This window comes from Seriola lalandi, unplaced genomic scaffold, assembly GCF_002814215.2.
Source record: "Seriola lalandi dorsalis isolate HSWRI2012SDOR001 ecotype SW California unplaced genomic scaffold, Sedor1 jcf7180002054795, whole genome shotgun sequence".
Lineage (NCBI taxonomy): Eukaryota > Metazoa > Chordata > Actinopteri > Carangiformes > Carangidae > Seriola > Seriola lalandi.
The window spans coordinates 1,164,079-1,175,951 of NW_019525348.1; positions in this window are offsets into that span (position 1 = coordinate 1,164,079).

Consider the following 11,873-nt stretch of genomic DNA (forward strand, 5'->3'; position numbering starts at 1 on the left):
CAGTGATGTGCACTGTGTGTCTGTGTCAGAGCAAACTGATAGAGCACTGAGAGACACACAAGCAGACAGCTCCCCCTCACAGCATGAAGTGTCTGAAGTGTGGAGTCACCTGAAACTAACATTCACTGTGTTTCCGTTGGCCTAGAACGAGCATTTCATACCTAGACATGTTCCTCCTCTTTTATGGAGCCCACCATGTTTCACCATCCTGTTTCCACATTAGATAAGAATGGACAAACTAAAACCTGGCTGTGTAAGAAGGCCTTTTACACCTTTATACAACCTGAAGGCCACCATGGGTTCTCCTGCACCAAGTGGCAACTTCCGAGGCCGAAAAATGAAGGCAACATAGAAGTACCTAAAACTTGCACTTCTTCAAATGGCTGCTTGAGTCTGGCTCCAACAGTGAGTCAATCCCCCATAGACTCCCATGTTAAAATGTCCAACTTTACAGCAGAAATAAACATGTGTTACAACCTGTAGATGTTGTGGAATAAGGGAAGCAACATTTGGCTGATGTCGTTGCGAGTTCTGCCTTTTATTGTTTAGGAACCAAAACAGTTTACAAATACAACACAAAGGAATCACATGAGGCGGAGGACAAAGGGGAAAGGGCAGCGGGTGGCGCCAAATCATAAAACAAACAAAACAAACCCCGCTTCCTAACCCGACCAATCCCCACTACTACAGAAGAAAACAAACGAAAGTAAAAACCCTACCTCCAATCTTACCTGTCAAAACAAAATACAAATCTAGCAGCCACCCATAAATCCTAGTGTTGCCAGACTGAAAATAAAACCTAGAGCCCATGATCCCACAACTACCCAACTAGTGGGTAACCTGTGGGTGACGTCACAGAGGCTACATCCATCTTTTTTCACAGTCGATGTCCTACACACTTGGAAAGGGGGGAGCGATGGGAGGGGTTGCAATTCACTTGGTTGCAATCTGCGACCTCACTGGTGCATGCCACTAAATCCTACACACTGGTCCTTTAACATATACGGTGGAGTTCGGTGGAGGAAACCGACTTTTTAGACTTGTACGGGCCACTTTGCGTTAGTTCCAGTTTTAGTCAGACTTTGGGAGAACTTACTTTAACTTTGAGGATGCATCACTCCATGTAATGATCTCTATATAGCATGAGTACATCACATTGGTGTGGCTGGATGTGGAGTAGTTAAGATATCCTCAGACCACATTGTTGGGCAGACAGAATCACAGACACTGTCACCGCTCCTACATTAAATATACAAGAGCTAACTCAGTATAACTTCTGAGACAATTTCAGGTAAACAACGACTGGATGGAGATTTTTAGCTGTGTCTAATCTCTGCTCTATCACCCACTGTTTTCTCTTACGATAAAGAAAACAGTCCCTGCTGAATTCCTTAGACGCCTTAAATCTTTATATCATATCAAATGAATCATAGCTGCTAGAGAAGTCTCATTTCAGATAAAGTTGCTTGAACGCCTCTCATTACACACAACATCATGCCATATTGTGTTCTTAGGTGTTAGTGTGAAACACTACAGCGTATGATCCACCAGGTGGTGTTCTCATCACTTATCCAGTAAACAGGACCAATCTCCAAAAGCTGCTGTAGTCATTGAAGGCATCACTGAGCAGGTTGATATGTATTTATGTGAAAAGACAATACACATATTTCATGTGTACTGTTCTCCATTGTCTCTTTGTCTCAGCTGTCCTCTCCCTGCTTCTCCTCTAAACCTCTTTCCCCACTGGTTTTCTCATCTTTTTGTCAACCTCTGCTGGGTTTAATCTGACTAGCTGCTGAGGTGACTGATTGACCAGTGAATGAGCTGTTTATTGGATGCAAGGGAAACAAATTGCAGTTTGACATGTCCCCTGAGTTGTCTAATGAGAGCCAGGATGAAGTATATCACTCTCTGCTTCTACTCTCCTCCTCTGTCAGCATGGGCTAAACCTGAAACAAGGTTTGGACCTCTGCAAGGGCAATCTCAATCACTCTGATGCCTCAAATATGAGCCAAAGACTGTGTGTGTGTGTGTGTGTGTGTGTGTGTGTGTGTGTGTGTGCATGTGTGAAGATGGAGATATAGTCTTGTTTAAATACTGTACATACCTTCTGCATCTGATTTGTACTCGTATACATTGATGGAACCTTGAGTCATCAAGTAACAGCTTTTAGCGTATTATTCTTGTTCAACAGAACAGCACTTAAACACTCTGAGCAGTGAACAGTTGTAGTTGTCAAAATTGACTTTTTGTCCAGTTTGAAGCCACATTTTTACAATAATGGTCAATAGACTGCACTTGTGTAGCGCTGATCTAGTCTTACTGACTACTCAAAGCCCTTTACACCACAAAGTGAGTCAGAGTACAGATCCTCCTGGTCCAGTATGACGACAATACAAGTGACAGTTGTTCAGCCAGAGTTTTACTTGAGTACTTGATTTTAAAATATAAAATAATATTTAAAATATTTTTGTATTCCACATTTACAGAACCTAATGACTCTGAAACAACCTACTGACTGACTGACTGACTGACTGACTGACTGACTGAGTGTAGAACCTGTAGAATAAAAAGACTGTAGAATATGATACAAAGACTGAAGACATGGATATAAAGTGAAGAATCAATAAATTGCAGTTTAGTGTTCATGATGACTGATGCGTTCTGAAGAGAAACAAATCCATGGAATGATGCTGCTGCAGTATTTCCCGCTGTGTCTTAACATTAACGGCATGGCAACCAACTAAAATATTGCACTGTTTAGTTATTTTGATGTCGGGGGGTGATTCAGCCTTGATCTTCCCCCCGGTGCGAATACTTTTTAATTTTTCACGTACACAAAAAGAACAAAAGCAGATATATCAGACAGTAAATATACCAACAACAGCACTTGCATCACAGCTGCTTGTCTATGCATGCGGGAAGTTAAAAAGAGAATGTTTGCTGGGATCCAGTCATGCCACTTTCTAACAAAGAAATATGAAAACTGTTGACACTGTATTGTTTAGTGGTGATCCTCGACTTTGGGGGGCCCAGGCAAACAAGGCCATGGCAGAATAGTGCTTGATCAAATGACATAAACATTTATTAGAATGAATAAATAACACCATGCGCGCACACACACACACACACACACGCACACACACACACACACACACACCTGGCTGAATATCTGAACAACAAAGGAGGAGCAACATGCAGAGAGGTGGGGAGAGAGTAACTCAGGTTATTTTCTGTTGCTACAATTTAAAGTTGTCCCCTAAACGCCTAACATGCAGGCTATCAGTAAACTATCATCAGGGGCCCCTCTTCAGGGGTCTTTGAGTGCACTGTGTAGTGCCTTTCGAGGAGATTTAAGGGGTTAAAAAGTTGTCATTGTAAAATGTGCCAATATGAGGGGCCATTAGGTCCTTTTTCCAAATTGGGGGCCCCAAACATTTGCCTGGCACCTCTGATTCTGTGGCTTATCCAGTTACAGGGACGCTCACTTTTTTTTTCTTTTGTTCTTCAAAAAGGCATCACTATAGTCTACACTGATTCATTTTACATCACATCGCATTACCTTTATCATCATCAGGTGTCTTCATATATAGACTTCACCTGATTTAACACAGGTGTGGGTCCCAAACCATCAATCGCATTAACACATACACATAATTCACCCAAAACTATTCACAGTATTACAATACAAAGTCTGACAATGAAACATATAAGTGCATGAATACAATATATCCATCTTTGCCCAGAAAAAAAGTTAAAAGTATGAAAAACGGGACTACACAAAGGAAAGCTTTTACAATCATTACACCACTATTCAACAGTGTAGTGTTGAATTAAAGTTCCATAAATTAGGAATAATAAATACTAATTTGGATGAACCATCCCTTTATTCCAAAATGCCTTCATTTCCCACTGAATCCATTTACACCAAGTTAGTTCCTCCTGTGTGTGTTGTGCCTGCTGCGGTCCCATCGTCTCACGGTGACCATGTTGAGCTCGGCTATTTAACAGTAAAGATTTAGTATTCATGAGGCGTGCTGCAGGATCGCAGCACACTCATAAAAGCTCAGCCTGAGTCCATCACCAAACAAACGGGAGCTGCGTTTTTTTTTCTTTTCTTTTTCCTGATTTATTAAAGGAGCCCTCCCTTCTTGTTCTCATTCTCCTCCTCTTAATCTTTCATTATTGTCTTTTCCTCTCTCTCTCTCTCTCTCTCCCTCCCTTCCTCTCCCTCGGTGTTAATGTGTGAGGGCGGCACACACACACACATCCGCTTCTCCTGCGTGTGGTGTTGCTGTCACTGTGATGGTCGTGTGCATGAGCGCAAACATGACGAGTGTGTGCATCTGCCAGGATGTCACATGACGTCCTTAATAACAATCTGTCTGTGATCTCACATTTCACCCCTTAGCTTCTCCTGTTGATGAAGCATGATGCTTTCCTTTTGTTGCCTTTAATGGAGGCTTAACGTCTCTACTCTCAGATCAATATGACTTTATGAATTATTTGCTCCGCTGCTGTTTCTTTCTCTCTCTGTCTCTCACTCTTTTTTTATTTATTTATTTATTTATTTTTTAACAGGGGCTACACTTGCTCATTAGCATGCCGTCTTTATAAGCCAGGGCCACCGGTGTCTACTTCTGCTCACGTGTGTGTCCATGTGTGCACGCATGCACTGTGTGTGTGTGTGTGTGTGTGCGAACATGGAGTGTGTACTTTAGGTGTTGTGTGTGTAAGTGGTGGTGTAATTAATCTGCTGGCCCTCAGCTCTGATTAAGCTCAGATTCTTCCACACAGCTGAACACTCTCCACCTCCCGTCCTTTTGGCTTCTGCTCAACACACTGCGAAATACACAGACTAATATGATGATTTATGTTTCTGTGTGACATGAAATTCAAAAACAGATGAAAGAAACAAGACAGGAAGTTGTTTTTTGTTATTTTTTTATATTATATCCCAAAAATTGTAACGTTTGGTGGCTAAAGGTCGACACATCAAAATCATGTCAGTAGGAAAAAGTGTAAATAAATTATTATTTATTTTTCCCAATCAGCTTATATAAATATATGTATATAGATATAGATATATGTGTACAAGATTAGCAGCAGCAGCTGAAAGAAGAAGAAGTAATTCCCACATCCATACTCAATAAAAAAACAACAGAAATATAATTCCTCTATTTCATGCATGTTGCCCTTTAGGTGATATGAGAAGTCAATAAGCGCTATTGTACAGATCTAATAAAAAGCTGCTTTGTGTGTGTGTGTGTGTGTGTGTGTGTAGGTGTGTGAGTGTGTGTGTGTGTGTGTGAGTGTGTGTGTGTGTGTGTGTGTTAAGTCCACACACACACACACACACACACACTCTCTCTCTCGCTTTCCCTCTCTCTCTCCTCTTCCCTTGACGTAATCTGTAATAATTGTAGCCGTAATAATCTAGCAAACAGAGTAAAAGGTCACGTCTGGGAGGTTAATACGGGAGGAATGAGGAGGAGAAAAGAGGAGAAACAACAGGAGAGTGATTGAGAACGAGAGGAGAGGTAAACAAAGATGATGAGCATGAAAGGAATGGAAAAAACAAGAGGGAAAAAAATCCAGCGTGCCGCCGCCGCCGCCGCCTTTGCTGTCTTTCGCCACTAGTCTCTGCTGTTGCATCAAGGATGAGTGATCCTCTTCGTCACTGGGTTGGACACTGCACAGTTTCCTCCCTCTCCTGCTTTTTTCTCTCTCTTTCTTGAAAGCCCAAGGTCTCCCAGGCAGTGTTGAATTCCTGTCTAACTACACATACGGCGCTGTTACAGCCCGCACTGACAGCTGCATTGTTCCGTTGCAGAGGACGGAGCACGTTGTTCGCAACAATCGAGCTCCACTAACCACGTTTCCTATGGAGAACAACGGTGACACACTACTCAGAGCGTGATGTGGTGCATTGTGCGTTATAGAGTATTACATAATGTTTACAGTGCGCTCATTATGTTGTCATAGTGGCTCTAATAAGCAGGAGTGGAGGATGAAAGCACATTTTACTCACTCTTCTAGACTTGCAATGAAAGATTAATTTTTGTTATTGAATTTTACAAGTGAAACATCTCATCAAACATGTCATTCTTATATGCAAAATCATACCTGATGCAGTTAAGGTCATGTCTACCTGCTGGACCCTGAACATTATGGTAAACCTCCCTTTTGCAGTGTTGAACAGCAACACAATAATGTTTATCTGAAAATACATAACATTAATAACCTTATTTAGCATTTGTAAGCAGTATAGAAACAGTTAACAAATGTTTTATGACACACCATAATGTAGATGTAAGCAGAAATAGGGAAATTCCTGTATTCAACTGCTCTAGAGTCAAATTTTAAATAAATATGAATTACGAGGTAGTTATTTATTATATGCACTAATTATCTTTAATACATGTATTAATTAAGTATTTAATTTTATAAAGACTTTGTCACTATCCTTAACAACTGAGCTATCTCTGAAGTACAGCTGAAAGCTCTGGAAGAAATCTGGTAAATTAAGTTTTTTTTTTTACCATTTCATGAATGAAACTTCGAGCTCAACATGTCTCCATGAGTTTTACACGTGTCCATTGCTCATCGTCGCTGTCAACCTGACCAGACGTTTGATTGCAAACTGAATATGAGTGTGGTGATACCAGATGTAAGCTAAACGTCCACAGGAAGCAGCTACTGTTTCACGAAACAATATACTGTGTGTATACAGCTACATTCAACAAATCCCACTTTGTGTAGCATGAACACAGATTCATCCGAGGGGGGAACGTTAGACGCCTTTTCTTTCCATTGTGTCGACTCATCTCCCCTCATAGCTGCAGATAAATAGGTCATCATAAACTAGCAGCGAAGCTAAACTCTTTAAGTCTCTACATATGGGTGTTGACAGGAGTTAATATTCACAAATACATTAGAAAAAAAAAAAGTGTCCAGTAGCTGCAGCCAAAAGTATTGTCATTTTTTTATATATATTTTGGAAGGATGGGATGATCCTGCTTTTAAGATCCACCATTAAATTCCTCTCCTTTTTGTGAAGCCGGAGTCTGTCATGCAGGTGGCGTCCTCTTCCTGCTCTACTAACAGCATTTGGATTTCACAGACGCGTGATGCAATCCATTTCACCCTGGTTGTTCTCTGGAACCGACATCAGAGAAAGAAGGAAAGAAGTTTGAGATCACCTGGATCTGCATGTTTAATGGTTTAAAGGTTTTGGCTGAAAAGATTAGGCTGAGCTTCTGACTCATGAGCGTGACACCTGATCGGAGCCGTCACTTCATTAAGTATCAGAACTGGCTAATACTCTCTTAAACAGGACACAAACATCATGAGTTTCATTAAGATTTTCTTGGATTTTATATAAAACAATATGAAATTGTGTCTACAAAAAAATGTCATATTGTTGTAGGTCAGTGAAAACCACGCATCTCCACATTTGATGATTTTCTTTCTTTCTGTTTGTTAAATTAAAGTTGCGATCACACAATGGTGATTGAGCCTTTGGTCCATTGATTTAAATAATTGCAATATTTATATATTTGCATTATGTACTGCATGATTCCTGGAAAAAATGCTTACGCAAACACTGAACTGGTGCAGCTTCACATTAAAGGCATTTAACTGGCAAGACACAAGTTAACTTCTATTATGAAGTCGTCACAGGAAATGCAACGTGTTTGTCAGTGAGCACTTACCGCTATCGTTCATCAAAAATACGTCTACAAAAACAAAATGTTTTCTGCACTTTCTGACAGCGGCTCAGTTTGAAATATTGCAGGGTGTAATAGAGGAAGAAGGAGCAGCTACAGTGAGCTGTTAGATGAAGAGCTGCAGGCGACAGACTGCAACACCTCCAACTTCTGCCAGGTAACCGACTCCTCGCGCTCCTCTCACTGTGCCCTGCTGATCACAGACTCAGGCCGTGTGCAGCATAAAGTCAGCTCATGGTTAGTCACAGAATGACGCAAAAAGGCTGATTATTGTCAGAGTTCTTTATTCAAACAACAACAGTTTGTTCATCTGTCGTCAGAATTATGTGACCTGTAGTACTAAACCACATTCGCAATTGCCACCGGAAAGTTACCACCAGAGATTTTGCTAGCTCCTCAATGGACATTACAGCAACAGAATCTTTTACAAATATGAAATGAAGCATTAATATTGATTTTTTAAGTTTCTTTTTATTTGCTTTGATTGTAAATATCAACTGTTCTTTTCTGTAAATCTGCATTTAGACTCTCAAATGTCCAGTATTTCATGACCTCTGTTGACCTTTCAGGAACCGGCAGATAATAGTATCCCAAATATACGTTTCAAACAGAAATACACACATTTCTTTTTGCTAAATCCTGTCTTTTTCGCATATTTAATCGTCTTGTGACTCCAGTGCACAAACTTTCATAACAGACAGACACAACTTTATTTCAAAGTAAACTTTCGTGGCTTGGGAAGAAGGAAAAGAAAAAGGGAAAGTCATGCAAGGCAAATATCATACAGCGCTGATTCACCGTGTGACCAAATACTGAGCCCAAGTTGAGACTAATGAAGTCTTTAATTTGGTTATAGTTTATTAATGTCAGAGACACTCCGCCATTAATCATATTATAACGCCCCTGAGTGTGCATGTGCTCGCGCTAATGTGTGTATAGCCTGGGTGTGTGTGTGTGTGTGTGTGTGTCTCTTCGCAAGTGTGTTTGAGCATATGCCTGTGTGTTTCTATGTGAGCACATACGTGTGTGTTTGTTTGCGTGAGAGAGACAAGTGTGCGGATCTCCACCAGCAATAATATTGCATACATTTTAAAGGACCGCCATTATCGCTGTGGGTTACCCCGCAGCCCCCCATTACAAAGCCCACAAACCATTTTCATTCCAAACTCATTAATATGCAAACATATTCAAATGAGATTGTAATTAAGCATCTACTGAGTGGGAACCCTTTTCATGATAATTTATGATAAACTCCTTGCCACCTTTGATTGAGATTGATTTTTGGCGCAGGCAAGCCGACCTGAATACAAAGCTACACCTGAGAGACCTGGAGGGAGAATAACACTTTTAAAACAGCAAACTTATTTCATGGCTGATTGTGCTACAATCATCTTGGAGGAGTAACAAAGATCTGTTTGAATAATGCATTCCCAGTGTGCTGACTATGTGCTCAGCCTAAAAAAACCTTGAAAACTTGGGCATATCTCTTCTTGGCATCGTGGTGACAAAAGTAATGTGTGTGAATGTGAGTTTGTGTTTTATAATGGAAGGTAAACCAAGCATAACTCAGTTTACACAGCGTTTTGTTTTTTAAAGATTCACTACCTTTTCTGACTGAAAGTGACAAAATATTTTCGGTTTTATGTTCATATAGATGGTCTGTTGTCCTTAGAGTGATTTCATTTACCATGACATCACTTTTTCGTGGCATATAAAATTGCATGTACACATGACAAAATGCTGCTTCAGTACAAAAACTCATGAAGGGAGATATATCTCATGAGTAAATTAGTAGTAAAAGGAGAATACCAGTGTTTTTAACCTGTTTTAGCTCCTCAAAGGGGTTCATCCAGCTATTTAGTATGGCACCAACATAAAATTAGGAGACTCACAAGAGAGAGACAGATAAAGATTTACTGTTTTTTATCCTTTAGTCCCAAGGGCCAAGGTCCAAAACCTCTTGATCCTACACTTCCCATAATGCATCTACTTCCAAACTCCATATGCCCAGTTCTGATGACATGAAATGGCCACAAGAGAGCCACAATAACCATTACACAGCAGTTTTCACAAGCTGAGTGGTACTAACCATAACTGTTGAACTGAACTTAATGTGTAAAATATGTGGAATGTCCCTTGAACTGAAAATCTTTATGTTTTAGTTTAGTTTTAGTTTTTACAATTATTTTGGTCAGCATTGTGTTATCACAGCAGTAAGGAGAGATTGACTTAAACTATAGGCCTAATACTTAAATTCTAATAATAATGCAGACTTGTTGTTCACTGTGACAAAGTAAGCAAGTTTCAAGAGTCTGCTAGTTGAATTTAATCTATCTTCTTTTATCCTTGTGCAATCTCATAGGTTTTACTGCTACAGTCTCACTTGGTCAAGTCAAAATGTTGTGCTTTAAAAAATTCCTATCTATGGAAATGAAGAGAAATTCAGTTTGTATTGTGCTGTAATTGCTGCTTATGGCCGCTGTGGTGGTTTGACAAAATATAGCTTCACATTAAAGCTTTCTCTGCCACCAAACATGGTTTCTTACTAGGGGCAAGTGGTGGTGAAGATAGCTGTCTCTATAACACAAGAGGTTATAGTATGCTCTCTGAGCAGCACTACATCTTCAGGACAGATTGGTAGCTAAAGTGAGTCGCTATAGGAAAGAACAGGAATTGGCTAGCTGGTTAGCATGCTAACTATAGTAGATGAAAACACGTGATAGAGACAAGAGTTGACAATAGTGTTGCTTTCCACCTCTGGAGACAGCTGTTGGTGAGTAAAGGAATGAAGTTTGATGTTGAACGTTTCTTCTACACTGGTAAGTAAACAGCTGTTAATGCTAACGTTAGCCATGTAGCGATAGACAAACTCACAAATTTAAATCCAAGTGATCACTTTGCAGTCGCTTTTTTCCAAAAGTAAAAATTTCATAAAGGATAATTAGGGTAATTATACTGTATCTTCCTGTCAGTATTGTATATTTGCATTTATGTTCAACTGTTACTGCTTACATTAGCTATGTAGCTAGAGCAAAACTTACATATAGATGTGCAAAGTTACAGTAAATACCTTTTAATGAAACACCTGGGTTAAAGTCCCATTTTGGGTGAGTGATTTTCTGCCTTTAGGAAAATTTTTTCAGATAATTATAATTCCAACATGTCCCTAAGTGTCACATCTTATTGTTAGCTAACCTTTTTACATGACAATCAGGAGAAAATAGCATGGCCTATATGTCATATAATCTGATTTGTAGCCTTTATGCTCACTTAACTGCTTTACTTTCAACATTTTTTACATTAAAAACCAAATATCACCATCAGTGGAATGCAGTATATCATCTGACATGATAATCCACTTTCTACCTAACTTAGAGTCCTCTTCAGAACTCCCTGCAAACCTCATCAGAGTCCTTGCCCACCGTTTGGGAAACAGGGGTTTGGATGCAGATGGTAATTGCCTTGGTAATTAACACTCTGTGAGTACCAGTGAGGGATGAAGAGAGGGAAGGCATTGTTGTTTGAGGAACAACATCAAAGGTAGTCTCCGGCAAATGATACTTGTGTAATTGGCCTGCAGTACCTGCGAGCCATATGACCGTACTCTCCGAGCTAGTTAAGAGACCCAGGTGAGAGAAGAGTGGGGCCGGATCTCTGCATACCCTGTAGTCTGCACACATACACACACCTGCATAAATTGGATAGAATCTTTGGGATCAACATCAGAGATTCTTTTGTGTTTTCAAAAGTATATTGTTTATTGGGGTCAGAATGATTTAGGGGCAGAACTTGGGATGAAACAAAAGAAAAGCGAAGTGCTGTTTGTTTGTGCAACTACAAACTCTAGTTAGCATAGAGAATGAATCAATAAATTCTTCTCTGCCAGCAGTATTCCTTTGTTGTTGTTGCTTTTTTCCAAAGGTTTATGTTGGACGCTTAGTGTTGCTGTAAGGAGATAAAATAGGTGATTCTCGTTAGAGTGAATGGCTCGCAGGCCGACAGCCTTTCTCATGTTTGTGAGGTGTACGTGAAGCAGCTTCAGGTGTTCACAGAAGTAATGTGGAAAAACATGCAAACTGGATATGAATGTGGTTTTGCAGTTCTGCACATGCGCATTACATGACAGCGAGAAGAAGAGCTCCT